At 34.2% G+C, this 15,803-nt stretch overlaps 1 protein-coding gene and 1 non-coding gene across 2 annotated transcripts in view; one reads left to right on the plus strand and one right to left on the minus strand.

The window, feature by feature from the left end:
- The window catches only part of WDR72 (WD repeat domain 72), a 248,867-nt gene that overhangs the window by 117,225 nt on the left and 115,839 nt on the right, over nt 1-15,803 (minus strand). The gene's annotated exons all lie outside the window — the stretch shown is intronic.
- Nucleotides 5,897-6,002, plus strand: LOC111761933 (U6 spliceosomal RNA). The gene has a single exon (XR_002795160.1). It is a non-coding gene; the product is annotated as a U6 spliceosomal RNA (small nuclear RNA).

The raw sequence follows: 15,803 nt of genomic DNA on the forward strand, positions 1-15,803 counted from the left end.
GTGAGAAGCAGGCACCCCACATTCAGCCTTGAGGCATCAAGGATTGTAAGAACAAATGACAACAAAACTAGGATCTGAAAGATTAAGGAACAATGGAGTAAAGAATCCTGGGAGGCAGAGTATTACAGGCAAAGGGAAGAGCTTGAGAAGACCCAAGACCATACCTGAAAGATGGCTGAGAAAGTTAGAGCACGTATGGAGCACAGAATAAGTTGAGTGTAGAGGTAAGAGCCAGACAGGAGAAAGAGGCAGATTATACAGAGCCTTGTAAACTCTGTTGCATTTCAAATGTATACTAGGAGCAGTTATGACCTCGAAGGGGTATCTAACCCAGAAAGTCACCTATTCAAAACAAAGTGGTAGTTTCTTCCTCTGGATTACTGCCTAATCAAACAGGGGTTGGGCCTCCCTACACCTCCACATCCCCAAAGCTACAATCCTTTCCGTTCACAGTCCAGATCTCCTCAATTAGCAGGAAAACCAAAATCACAGCAATGATTTCAGCAACAGGATACAATCCTTACTCTCATTTTCTTATTTTATGATCCACACAGGAACAACAAGCCTTCACTACAGTAAATAAAAATCCTAAATTTCTGTCACTTAATATGCTCACCATTAGCCTCAGGAATAACTGGACATTTTGTGTTATTTCCAAATCATAAATGCTATTCTAAATTCATTCAACATACAACAAAGTTGGTTTCCATTTGGAATATAAACCATTATTATGTTTTAATGTACCAAAATGATACAATATTATCATTTTAGACTGTCATAATTGTTTGAAATTTTTAAATTCTATTAAGAAATAGGGGGTATAGTTTTTAAATTATACGGCTTGAAGGCAATAGTTACCATTATTTTGAATATAATTAAAATAGAACACATGACCAAAAAAAATGCTTATAATGTAATTCCTGAGTTCTTATGTGTAGATTGGGCATTCCCAATATTTAGTAGTGCTGAGCAAGGGATGTAATATATCTTAACTTTATTTATTTTGAATATACACAATATATTTCTCAGACAATGACTCTATTAAAAGTAGCCTGTTAAGTCATGACTGATATGAAAAAACATATATAAATTAATTTTAAAGTGAACCAATGTATCTAAAACATCATATAACAAAAGAGCTTTGTAAGCATTTCATCAATCTGGTTACAATAAAAAAGTCTAGCACAAGTACAAAAAGTATTTCGGTCACTGTGTCACTGCAAATAAATTTTAGGTATTAGTCCATTAGTTCAGGTATAGAACGTTATCTAATTGCTGGACAGATCACTCCCCAAAATGTGCTTTCCTGGCTTTGCATACTTAGAGAAGGTGCTGATAATTTCTCCAATTTAACATCATTTTTAGTCCTACTAAGACGTTCTAGACTGACGCCAGAGAGGAGGTGGTATTCGCCCTGAGGGCTGTAAGGAGTAGCTCAATGATCCATTCCAACCTTGGCACTCCAGTGGGGTTGGGAAGCAAAACTGGGTGGATACATCTACATTTGAATGCTGTAAACAGCAGGTGGGAGTAAGAAGAGGCACAAAAAGTGGAGCTCTCTGTCTGAAGTTCACAGATTTCGGAAAAATTGCTGAGTCAGAAAGCCTGCAAGTGAAATCCCAGATGGTCGGTGGGCAGAAATTATTCCACTACACCTTTGCCCTTCTCCTCAAGAACCCAGAAAAAATGACAAAACTACACTGAGCAACATAAAATTCATTTGCAGTGACCCAACAGACATATAAAAAGGAAAACAAAAAGACCCAGAAGGTGGGAGGGAAAAAAGAATAGGTGTGAAAATGTAAGTCTAACACCTTCATTTAAAAAAAAAAAAGGTCTATTCATTATTTTTCCCTTTAATCGTACTCAACTGGCATCCCTTTCTTTTCTACTTGATTCAGAAAGACAAAATGTTTGAACAAGATGTTTTACCCTCCACCTTTGAAGGTGGAAATGTACTTACTTTTGAAAACATGTTCAGACAGAACTACTCTCTGAAAAAAACATTGGATCCCCCACTAAGTTTGGCACTGAAGGGTTTGATTGGCCAGTCCTAGAACCCCCACAGAACACTGATAAGACTGAAGCCTAAAACTATCCTCATCTTTTCACTTTTGTAACTTTGAGCAACAATACTTAATACCAACATTTTAAATATTCAGTGAAATCACATGCAGATAATAGTTACCAAAGCATTTCAGACATGTAGTTATATTAGAGGAAGAAGAATTTAGAAGTTATCTAATCTAACTCCATCCTCTTAAAGCTAAGTGACAGAACAAATGTGGCCCAAGCACCTGGGTGCCCGCCTCCCACATGGGAAGTCCAGGTCAGGTTCCTGGTGCCTCCTAAAGAAAATGAGTATAACAGTGAGCTGATTTAACCGGATAGTGAGGCAAGTTGATGCATTGAGATGATGCAATGAGGAAACACAAGAGGTACAAAAAGCAGGGAAAGGATGTGGCTCAAGCAATTGGGTGCCTCTCTCCCACATGGGAGGTCCTAGGTTGGTTCCCAGTGCCTCCTAAAAGATGATGTGCAGGCAAAAAGAGCAGACAACAAACAGACACAGGAGAGCAGACAGCGACTGCAAACAATGAAGGGGAGGAATAGATAGATAGATAGACAGACAGACAGACAGACAGACAGACAGATAGATAGATAGATATATAGATAGATAAATATTAAATTTTTTAAAAAAAGCTAACTGAAAGTGAGACCCGGAAAATGAAATGACTTGTTATCCATATAGTTAATAGCCAAGCTAGGGATTTCCAAGTCTGTTTTTTAAATTTTTTTATTTTTTTCAACTATTTTACACATGACAGTCTCCACTTAAACTCTTCAAAGACTAGAATGATGATTCCTGTTTATTATTTCTAAGACATATAAGGGGTCCTCATTATCCAAGTATTCCTTTAATGAGACACCAAATTCACAAAGCTATATAGTGAAGAAAAAGTTGTCACATGAAAATATTCACTAATGAATTGATCACTTATAAAATTAGTACCCATGGCTAAAAATGGGAAATTTTGGTTGCACAAATGTAACTAGAATAAAAATTTTAAAATAAAAATAAAAAGGAAATCCAAAGGACTGTACAATACAAACAGTTAACCCTAAGCTGAACTATATACTACAATAACAGTACAACTATAAAAATGTTCTTTCATCACTTGCAAAAAATGTACCATGCTAATTCAAGGTGTTAATAATAGGGTAATACATGGGAACTCAATATTTTATGTATGATTTTTTTCTGTAAATCAACAACTTCTCTAATTAAAAAAAAAAAATCTAGTACCCAAATACTCCTCCTCTTGTTACATAAAGGACTATTCCATTTGTCCAATAGTCTTGTCTCTGACTATCAAATGGTGTAATTCAATTGCAAAGTAGATTTCAAATACTATTAAAGAGGTAGGATTTCACAAAGTCCTTGACAATTTTATAGAAGAACTATGTGAATCACAGCCAATGCCACTGTCAAATAATCTGGTAGAGGGAGAACAGTTGGTAAATGAAGAAAATAAACTCAGATGCTTCAAATGAAAAATAATTTAATATAAAATGTGCAAGAGAGGCCTGTGGAAAACTTGACTATCCTTCAAATACTTTTCTATTATTCCTTTTGAAAATTCAAACATGAAATAAAAGATGGGTATCATATAATTAAGTTAGAAAAAAATACCTGAAACAAAACTGACTTGATCCATTCTTTAGCCATTTAAAGAATTTGAGCTTAGTTGTAATCATAACTTAAATTTTGTTAAATGTACAATATTTAACAAATATTCATATTTTTGTTCTCTAAGGAACTGATACTATAAAATTTTTTAAATTTTTCATATTTTTAATTTTGCTTTTAAGTAAATTTTTTTTTCACTTCTCTTATCCAACCTCAACTCAACAAGCCAGATTAACCAGTGCTCTCTCATCCCTCTGACCACTGGTAGAGTAATTTCTACTTTCTACACTTTTACTCCCAGCACCTGAATGATTTGCTTTCCAGCTATTATATCTCTATTTGTTCTCAACTTTCTTTTTCCAGGTGCACTGTAAAACTTTAATTACATATTTTAATGAGATATGTAGAATCAATGAAATCTACATATAAAACTTAGTTCCTAAGAAAACAAAGTTTATTATACTAATCTCTAAAGATAATATAGCCTGTGCATGAATTCAAACTTATCTAATTCTGTATCCAAGAGCGTCTAGTTTCTAGAAAGCCAATTAAGTAATACAAGACCTATAGGCTTTAAATATTCAGAAAGGATGTAAACTGAATGTGTATTCAAAGTTACATCCAGACGGAACATAGGCAATATGTTAATTCAAGCTTACCTGGAATGTGGGCAATACGTTAATTCAAGCTTAGCTGGTATTTAAACGAACCCCTAAACCTCTCCTGTTCCCACCCATGTGTTTCTTGTATAAAAATAACCTAAAACCCCTACTCAGGGCTCGGCTTTTTGAACAGGAGTCCGCGGGCCCTGGCTGGTCATAAATAATCTTCCTTCTCAGAGATTCCTGAGTCCTAGCCTTCAATACATGATCACTGAATCCTCTCAGCTTCCACTGCAAAGACACTGTGGTGATGAGTCATTTAAATCCAGGGTAATTCATTTCAAGATCCTTGGCTAAATACATCTGCAAAGATCCCAGATAAAGTCACATTCTGCAGTTTTGGTTAGATGTGAATTTCAGGGGATACTACTTAACTCACTATACCATATAATAGAATATTATTCAGCAAAAAGATACTAGAACATGTATGAACTTTTAAAATATTATGCTAAGTGAAAGAAGCCATAAATGTAAGTCCATATACATTTATATATATATATATATTTTTTACCCCCCTCTCTCCATATATTTTAAGATTCCATTTATAAGATATATCCAGAAATGGCAAGTCCATAGAGCCAGAAAAGTGAATTAGTGGTTGCTGGAGGCTGTGAAGGAGACAGGAGGAGGGAGTAACTGCTAATGGATATGAAGTTTCCATTTAGAGTGATGAAATATTATAAAATTAGGTAGTAGAGAAAGTTGCACAAACTTGTGAATATATAAGATCCACTAAATTGTACACTTTAAAAGGGTGAATTTAAAAAAAGAAAGAAAAAGTACAATAGATGGTATTTGAAGAAAAATAAGTGAATTAGAAAATTATACTAAAAAAGTCACACGGAGCACAGCACAAACATGAAGAAATAAAAATTATGAAAAAGCAAGTAAGTGACACTGAGGGGAAATTGGAAGGATCCAATAAGTTCAGCAGAAATCCCCAAAGAGACTAAAGGGAAGAGAAGAGAAGAGCTCAGAATGTTCCAAAATTAAAGAAAGACATTGGTCCTCAGACAGGAAGTGTTATATGACAATACTAAGCTGGATAAATAAAAATAAATGAACATATAGACACAGCATCTTGAAAATGCACATATTAAAAGCTTAAAGAGAAATTATTTTAAAAGCTATCAGAAAAAAGGCAATTACCTGAAGAATTTGGCAATTAGAATGACTAAATTTAATGACATCAACTGGAGGTCATAAAATGTTGGAAAATTATTGTCAAAGTTTTGAGGCAAATTAAGTCAATCTAGAACTCTATACTCAGCTATAATATTTATTCAAGAAAATGAGGGCAAAATATATACTTTTTTTCAGACTTTTGTAAACCTAAGGAAGTTTACTATCTATAGATTCTATCTGAAACATTAACTAGAAAATGAACCACAGAGAAGGTGCAGTATAAATAAATATGTAAGTGCAGGAGTTGATGAGCTATATTTAATATTAACTACATTTAAAAAAATGATAACTTTTTTCCCATCTTAGAAAAGGTAGTTCTAAAACTCTAGGGAATAATAATCAAAACATAAAAAGATTAGTGCTTGCTTCGGTAGCACCTACAATAAAATTAGAATGATACAGGGAAGATTAGCATGGCCCTGCACAAGGATGACACACAAATCCGTGAAACGTTCCACACTTCTCACTGATATAAAAATAGTGGTTAATTACCAGAGGTTCTGAGGGGAGGAGGAGGAAATAACAGGTGGAACATAGGGCATTTTCAGGGCACTGGAATTAAGTGTAAATCACAATTCAACTATAGACCTTGGTTAGTAGCAATGCTTTAATCTTTATTCTTCAACTGAAACAAATGTACCACACAATTGTAAGATGATATTAATTAATAGGGGAAGATGTGTAGCGGGTTGGGGTATTTGGGAATCCCTTATATTTAATTGTTCTGTAGTCTAAAACCTCTTTAAAAATAAAGTTTTTGTATTAAAAGAAACGTAAAAGGATCAAAAAGTCAAAATTATAAGGAGAAATTGCCAAAACCACAGACATTTTATTTCTACCATCCTTCACCTTCCCTCAGCCAGAGGGAGAAGCCTGGATATGTACCAGAGTAGACCAAAAAGTAGGCCTCACTGAAAGAGCCTAGGAAACACACCTACACCAATGAGGCAATTTTTCCATCAGAACAACTCAGCTTAGGAAGCAAACTTAGGGAGATCCTTTCCCTTATGAAAATGATAATTTCATGGTGTCCTGGGGCCATTTTTACTAACCATACACCCAGGAAAATGGGAAGCACTTAGAATTCCTGCTTTCCTTGGGAGGGCCTTGGAATAAATTTTCTTAAAAGATTCTTCACTATAAGGGGTGGCTTGGTAGAGTTTAAAAGGCTGCTGTTAATAGCAGTGTGTCATTTACAACTTGAGTTGAAAGTGATAAAAAGCAATTCACCCTTTAGTCAATGTTTCTTAGGGAAAATACAATCAAAGCCCCAAGCAACAATTTACAGGCAAATTTTGGTAATATATTTTCATATTGGGAACTGCTTGCATGTTATTATTATTTTTTAAATTATTATTTCAATGCATCTATTGATGAGGCCAGGCATTAAGTTAAACTTTACTACTACTTAGTTTGGACAAACTTTTATTAAAGTCTCAAATGCAGTCATGTGCCATTCATTTTTAATAAGTCTTTTCAATAAAGGGGAAAGTTTTCTATATCAACATTCCTGTTAAGGCTACTTCACTGTCAACACAGAGTACTAGAAATCGAGTTGAAAGTGCCTATAACCATCATAACCTGACCTACCATACCAAAACACAATAAATTGCAAAACAAGTGATTATAAAGACAAAATAAGTTTTTAAAATTAAGTATCCAGATAAACCTTTAAAATGAATATCCAAATTAAGTATATTGAAACAAAAATATTCTCCCAATTAAATATGTTACCATATTTTCTACAACATATGAATTATAAACATGTTATATTATAAATTATATATAAAATGAAGCTTTGAGATTAAGTAATTCTAAATCAACTGTCTAATCTCCTTCTTGATATAATTTTACTTTTAGAAGCCACCACATGAGAGCTTATTACGCTCAAGTCGTTAATCCTTTAAAAAACCCAATGAAGTAGTAGGTATTGTTGGTTATATTTAAGAAGAATATTGAAACTTAGTTTTCTGTCCTAATCTACAGTCATACAGGTAACATTTAGTAGAGCCAAGATTCAAATTCAAGTAAACCTAACTCCAAGCTCATGTGTCACATGATACATGTTTTTTCTTTTTAAATGTCTTTATTGAGGTATCATTTGCATACTCTAAAATTCATTTTTTGTAAATATACCAGTCAAAGATTCTTATTAAAATTACAGAGCTGTGCAACCATCACCACAATCCAGTTCAAGAATATTGTCATCACCCCAAAAAGATCTCTTGTGCCCATTTGCTATTACTCCCCATTTCTTCCCCAGCTCCAGGCAACCATGACTATACTTTTTTTCTCTATAATTTACTTTCTGTGGACATTCATATAAATGAGGTCATACAATATATAGACTTTTGTGCATCTTTCACTGAGCATAATGTTTTTGAGATTCATTCATGTTGTACCATGTATCAGTCTTATATTCTCTTTTATTGCTAAATCCCTAATTAATTGTACACTAGGAAAATAATCCTATATTTGAAGACAAAAATCTGTAACATGAGGATCTTAGATCTCTTCTTAGCGAAAACATTTCCTTTCTCATTTTACCATTTGAGTCCAGAGACCTTTATCATTTAATATGGTTTCCCTAGAATATCTTTACCTGTTGCCTACCTCAAACCTAGCCTGCACAGCACTGCCAGATAATCTAAGTTAATTTTTCCCTTCCCTCAGAATTAAGTCCAAATTTGTTAGGTTGGCATACCCAGACTTCCAGTCAAGTCTTTTCTCCTTTGGCTATCTAATGCAGCTACTCCTCTAGTCAAACTTCTGTTCTGAATTGATTGTTTATGACTCATACATTTCCACAAGTAAGCAGTCACAGAATTTTTCATACGTGAAAGTTTAATCTTCCCTAAGGAGTAAAGCTCCTTATATCTAGAAATTATATCTTCCAGTGTGAACTATTTGAGAGCAAGATTCATAGCTGATTTTTTTTGGGGGGGGGGTGGGGGGGGACTTCCCAAATCAACACTTTGCAAACAGTATTGCTGAAGAAAATTCACTAATGGCAAAAATTTTACAACTCCTACACAACAAGAACAATGAAGGCATGATAAAGAACTAATTAATGAAGCAGTTTGTTTCCCTTTAGTTCAACGACAGGAAGAGAACAAATGAAAACTTTTCTATCACCACTTCACAATAAAAGAGCTAAGAATAATTCTCAAGATTAGTGTGTCCAACTTCTTAGCTATACCATAAGGCCATCTTATTTCAGAGGTGCAATGAAAAAAAACCACAGTGGAGGCAATCCTTACAGGCAGCTCCATCATTGCCATATATTCCCAGTGCCTTAGCAAACTAAGTGATTCTTAGGTCTAATTCCCATTCTATCAGGGCTTTGATTTACTTCCATTCATAAAACAGAGGGTCACCCTAGAGTAGAAACAAATGACATGGAAGAACAATGACAGATTTCTACTCCATGTTGACATAGGAACGACGTCTACAAACATGGTCCAGGAAATCAAGAAAAGTGACATTTAGTCACTGGTATTTCAACAAATAAAATATCCTTCTAGGTTTGTAATCAGGATTGTATGCTTCCTTCTAATCATGTTATTGCTTTGGCACATTGGCCTTTCACCAAATTATAGGGATGTAAATTGAAAAGTCAGAAAATGCTTCTAAATTTAAATATCGACAACATCTTATTTGTACTCTAAAGTGTGCCTACTATGTTACTGCAACACTTAGTTCCTCACTAAGAAAGTCCACTCCAGCTCTAGACATCTCCGCTGCTTATAATGGCAGCAACATTCTTCTAGGCAACCAGGCTTAAGTCTGGATATGGTTTTCTCCAGGAGCCTTCCCTTTCTTCAAGGCTTCTCTCACATGCCCCCTTTACTCATTTTAACCAATCATGAATTGATTCCATGTGTGGAAGACTCATCAGTGAGCCAGACACACTCCCTGAAGCACGCAACTTTCAGTCTAATTTATCTCACTCAAAATCTTTCCCAGCTTTTTCTCCTATTTGCTTGGTCCAGCTGCCTGATTACTCTTCTAGAAACAGTTTGACTTGACCTTATAATCTTTTCTGATTTCTGTCTCTGGGTCTCTCTTCATGCTGAAAATATCCTAATAGCCATCTACAGGAATTCTAACCCTGATAAAATAAAGTTCATTTCGTCAAGACACCTCCGTCCATAAACTTCATTTTAAAATAAGATTTTATTTGTTTATTCCCCCCCCACCTCATTGTGTGTGCTCACTGTCTATGCTCTGTGTCCATTTGCTGTGTGTTCTCTCCTCTTCTCTTTAGGAGGCACCAGAAACCAAACCTGGGACCTCCCATGTAGGAAAGAGGCACTCAGTCGCTTCAGTCACCTCAGTTTTCTGCTTTGTTGTGTCTCTCATTGTGTTTCCTCTTTATGTCTCCTCGTTGTGTCATCTTGTTGCATCAGCTCACTGTGCCAGACTGTCATGCCAACTCTGTCTTGCTTGACTTCTCCAGGAGGCATCAGAAACTGAACCCGGGACCTCCAGTGTGGTAGGCAGGAGCTCAATCACTTGAGCCATATCTGCTTTCCCATCCATAAAACTTTTTAAATCTCCCCTTTCAGCTGTTATCCTGCCTTCACTGGGCTTTATATGATGCTTTTTTCTTTTCCGACATTTACGTTGTCATCATCATAACTTGTCATAATTCTTCGCAGACACTAAACTCTAGTACATTGAGTGTGCCTCAACCTCACTGCATCACGGCAACAGGAATCTGTTAAGTGTTCAAAATACATGGGCTTTTTTTTAATAAAAGGCTTTATTGAGCAAAAAGTGTCAGATAAATGAGTCAAATAACCACTGGGTACAAACATTTCCTGATTTAATGGCATTCTCCTCTAGTAACAACCCAGTAAGAACTATAATGGCTGAAGATGCTATTCTAGTTCTCTTTAAAAATTAAAGCCAGCACATCTTCATTTACTAAGTATGCTTTTGTCTATGGTAACTTAGTGTTTAGCAATTGGGTTTTAGAGTTGTACATTTTGGTAGGCCCATCTCTAACGTCTGTCTGACTAGAGAAATTCATTTAAAAAACTGTCGCCTTAGTGAAAAATAAATGTTTCACATCTCCATCTCATGAAAGCACCTAATTAAAAGGTCAGACAAGAGCCACCTTCTTGTATAAACAGATTGCCTTCATCAGCATGTGCCCATGACCTGGAGCTTCAGGACGGTGCCCCAAATCTTGGGTCCTGGTATACTCAGATGTCATTGCCCTGACTTTGAACTATTTCTCCTCAAAATCTTCCTGATACACAATTTGGGTTACTTTGGAAAAGAACAAAAGAATTGCTATAGAAACCATTTATCCATAGATTACAAAAGAGCCACGTTTTCTATCCCTTCTCTGAACTCTAATATTTTCTAAGTGAAATTCTAAATTATAGATAATTTCCACGTGTTTTAAGCTAACTTAAGGCTTGAGAAAAATGCTTATTAATAAAATGCACCTAAAATGGAAATATTATTCTGATATTCTTGCAAACGTATTATAAAATATATTTATTGAGGCATGGGGATAAAGTGAAGAGGCAGTTTTTGCAGAGTTTCTGTCTGAGGTGATGAAAAATTTGGGACAATGAATATTGGTGATGGTAGTACAATGTTGTGAATATAATTAAGACTACTAAATTGTACACTTGAGAGTGGTTAAAATGGGGAATTACGAGTTGTATATACATCACCACAGTAAAAGGTTTTAAAAATAAGAGACAGAGTAAATGTTGAAAGTTATCACTGTCATCATGTCGCTATCCCCATGTTTCCAGAGATAACCACTACTGACAATGCATTTAAAACTTTCCTGATCTTTTTTAAATTGCACATAACTGTTTTTACATGTACACACATTTTTATATAAGCTCGTAAAGGAGATAATTTTATATATATTTATTGCTATGTAGACTGCTTTTTGCACTAAGGAATATAATATGGACATATTTCCATAATAATTAGAAGTATCTATTTTAACTAGATATTTATTTTAGCAACTAATATTTATGCATGAAACAATGTATGTAACCAAGGACACTCATAAGGACATTAATGTGATTTCCAAATTTTCATAACTCCAAATAATATAACTAAAATCATTAACCATTTTTTAGTTCTTAATTCTTTGAAGTGGAATTAGAGGATCAAAGGATATGGACCTTTAATATGTTGATTCAACTATTAGGGCATAAATCTGGCAGAAAGACAGATTGACCAATGGACTGAATTGAGGACTCAGAATAGACCCTCACATCTATGGTCAAAGGTTTTTGACAAGGCTGTTAAGCCCACCCAGCTAGATCAGAACAGTTATTCAACAAATGGTGGGAGAACTGAATAGCCATATCCAAAAGAACTTAAGAGGACCTCTTGTCTTATACCTTATACAAAAATTAACTCAATATGGACCAAGGACCTAAATATTAATAAAAAAAAAAAAATAACAACCATAAAACTCCTAGAAGAAAATGTAGGAAAACATATTCAAGATCATGCGGTAGGTGGTAGTTTCTTAAACCTTACACCCAAAGCACAAGTAACAGGAAAAAAAGGATCAATGGGACCTCCTCAAAATTAAACACTTTTAGTACCTCAAAGGATGTTGTCAAAAGGGTGAAAAGGCAGCCAACTCAATGGGAAGGAATATTTGGAAATTGCATACCCAATAAGGGTTACTATCCATGATATATGAAGAGAAACTACAACTCAACAATAAAAATCCAAACTATTCCATTAAAAAAAAATGGGCAAAAGACTTGAACACAATAGTTCAAAGAAGAAATACAAATGGCAAAGATACACACGAAAAAATGTTCAACATCACTAGCGATTAGTGAAATGCAAATTAAAACTACAATGAGATATTTCACACCTATTATTAGACTGGCCACTATTAAGTCAGAAAACTGTAAAGTGTTGGAGAGGACATGGAAAGATAGGAATGCTTATTCATTGTTGGTGGGAATGTAGAATGGTACAGCCACTGTGGAGAACTGTTCGGCAGTTTCTAAGGAAGTTGAATATAGACTTGTCATGTGACTTGGCAATACCACTACTAGGTATACACCCAGGAGAACTGAGAGCAGTGACACGAATAGACATTTGCATACCGATGTTCATAGCAATGTTATTCATAATAGCCCAAAGTTGGAAACAACCCACCTGTCCATCAACTGATGAGTGGATAAACAAATTGTGGTGTATATATGTGATGGAATATTATGCAGCAGTAAGAAGAAAAGAAATCATGAAGCATATGACAACATAATTGAACCTGGAGGACATTATGTTGAGTGAAGCAAGCCAGACAAAAAGGACAAATACTGTATGACTGTGTTATTATGAACTAAATATATTATGTAAACTTGCGGAATTAATAATTAGAATACAAGTCACCAGAAAATAGAATGAGGGTAGAAAATGGAAAGCTGACAGTTATTCAGTGCAGAATTGATTAAAAGATTGTTAATAAATCTTTGAAAATAAATGGAAATGGTGAGAGCATATCAAGCTGTGACTAGCAGAGATATTATATAGGTATGATAGTGGTTGTAAGGGAAAGCCTAAGGATATTTATATTACTAGAAGGAAAGCTAAAAAATGTAACATGGGAATGTATAACCTAGTGAAAACTAACGTAAAATATGTAAAAGAGTGATATTGCATATATAAAAGTGTTTTTACAAAATATAAATACAAAATATACTAGAGAGAAGGAAACAATAGCAGCTATATAGGGCAAGGGAAGCACAGAGAGATTGTGATGTCATGAGTTTTTGTTTGGCTGGTTTTTGTCTATTATTATTATTACTGGAAAAATGAAAATGCTCTAAAAATGGAGTGATGAATGCACAACCATATGATTATACTGAATAGCACTGATTGTATACTTTGCATGGATTTATGCTTTATTAGCATATATCAATAAAAGCAAGTTGTTAAAAAAAATCCATTAGACAATGCTCCATCAAGATTGTGTCAAAACACTCTTTAAACAACAGTAATTCTAGACAAGATACCATTTTATCATTTCCTTAAAGAGTTTGGCATTTCTTTTAATATTAATCTAACTATAGGACATTTTCATTAAGTGTAAACAAATTAATGATGATTTGTATTTTTTGGTGAATTAAGTGTTGAAATCTTCCCAATTCCATATTTTACTATTTAACTTTTCCTTTCTTATTTTAAGAGCCCCTTTGTAAGGATAGTAACCCTCTGTTGTATATACTGCAAACAGTTTTCAAGTCTGTCATTAGGATTTTAAGTTACATTATTGGGTTTTGCAGTTTTTGTGAAACAATTTTATTTTTCATTTTTAAGCTGTCAAAACTAAAATGTTGCCATGAATCTTTTGGTAATTTTTCCATATTTTGATAGGCTCCTTATAATCTGGTTATTGAAGATATCATCAAATATTTTCTTCTAGCAATTTAAAATTTGTTATTTAAATTTTTAAATCTAGTATTTAAAATTTATTCATCTGAAGTTTATTTTTTGAAAGTTAGTAAGTAAAAATGTAATTTTATCTTTATCTAAAAATTACAGAGGATTATACAAATACCACTTATGAAGGAACTTAACTTTTCTCAGTGATAGTAAGTGCCATCTTTTTCTAAGAGCAAATTATGACTTTTATACATGCTCATACCTGGGCTCTCTTTTCTTTTCCATTGCGCTATTTGTCTATTCTTGAACCAGTACCAAACCAAACTATAGTTCTCCATAATGTTTGATGTCCAAGAAGGAAGCAACCCCGTATCACTATAGTTTCTAATTTTTCTTAGCTCATTTTACGTGTTTATTTCTCCAGAAGAATTTTGTAATCAACTCACTGACTTCTCAAAAACCACCAATGAGTTTTTTTTAAAGATTTATTTATTTATTTAATTTCCCCCCCCTCCCCTGGTTGTCTGTTCTTGGTGTCTATTTGTTGCGTCTTGTTTCTTTGTCTGCTTTTGTTTCTTTGTCCGCTTCTGTTGTCGTCAGCCGAACGGGAAGTGTGGGCGGCGCCATTCCTGGGCAGGCTGCACTTTCTTTTCACGCTGGGCGGCTTTCCTCACGGGCGCACTCCTTGCGCGTGGGGCTCCCCCACGCGGGGGACACCCTTGCGTGGCACGACACTCCTTGCGCACATCAGCACTGCGCATGGCCAGCTCCACACGGGTCGAGGAGGCCCGGGGTTTGAACCGCGGACCTCCCATATGGTAGACGGAAGCCCTAACCACTGGGCCAAAGTCCGTTTCCCCACCAATGAGATTTTGAGTTGTGGTTATTAAATGTATAGATTAATTTTTTGATTATGAAAATCTTTAAAATGTGCTTTCACTCTGTGACTACATTAAGTTACTACAAAATATTTTTAAGCCCTTTAGTAAACATATTTTCATATGGGTTTTGGAATTTCTGGTGAATTGTATACATTTCTATTGCCATTATAAATGGAATTTTTATTTTCATTATATTTTTTAACCAGTAGCCTATATATATATATATATATATATATATATATATATATATATATATATATATATATATTAGCATATGAGTTTTGTTCACATTCAACCACCATGCTTAACTTTATTTTTTAATTTTATTAAGTTTTATTACATTTAATATAGAGAATCCACTATTGCTATATTTGAGTAACAGTAATTTTTTCTCATTCTGTCTACTTTTATTCTTATTTTCCTTACCTTATGACATCTGCAAAAAAAAAAAAAAAAAAACCTGCCAGAAAAAAAGGTAAATAACATGAGGATGGAAGATTATTGAAATTGCAATTGGTATGATTATTACTGTTTTTTAAACTCTGTATTTTCTTAATATTAGATGAATTAGAATGCTTTTCTTAGCTCCACTTATGTGAATAACAATCCCTCTTTAATCCTTACTGCTTACATTTTATTTATGCAATAATATCAGGTTAACAACAGAATACCAGGTCCATTTTAATAGAGCAAGCTGGTAACAGTTGCATATTAACATATAATCCTAAAAGACTATCCCCTTCGAGATTTTCTGAAAGAGAAAACTAAAATAGTATTTTTTGGATACTTAGCTAAAAATCTAATCAAGGTAGAACATATGTACTGAAACAGAAAGATGTCTGCCAAATATTTTTAACTGAACAAAGTTGCAGAACAGAATATATAGTATAATCACATCTCCTTATATAAATATATATAAGAAATTTACATACACACCCACGTACAGACATATCACACATTTTTATTTTATAGTCTAGAAAGGAATATATAAAC

Source organism: Dasypus novemcinctus, chromosome 3 (assembly GCF_030445035.2).
Source record: "Dasypus novemcinctus isolate mDasNov1 chromosome 3, mDasNov1.1.hap2, whole genome shotgun sequence".
Lineage (NCBI taxonomy): Eukaryota > Metazoa > Chordata > Mammalia > Cingulata > Dasypodidae > Dasypus > Dasypus novemcinctus.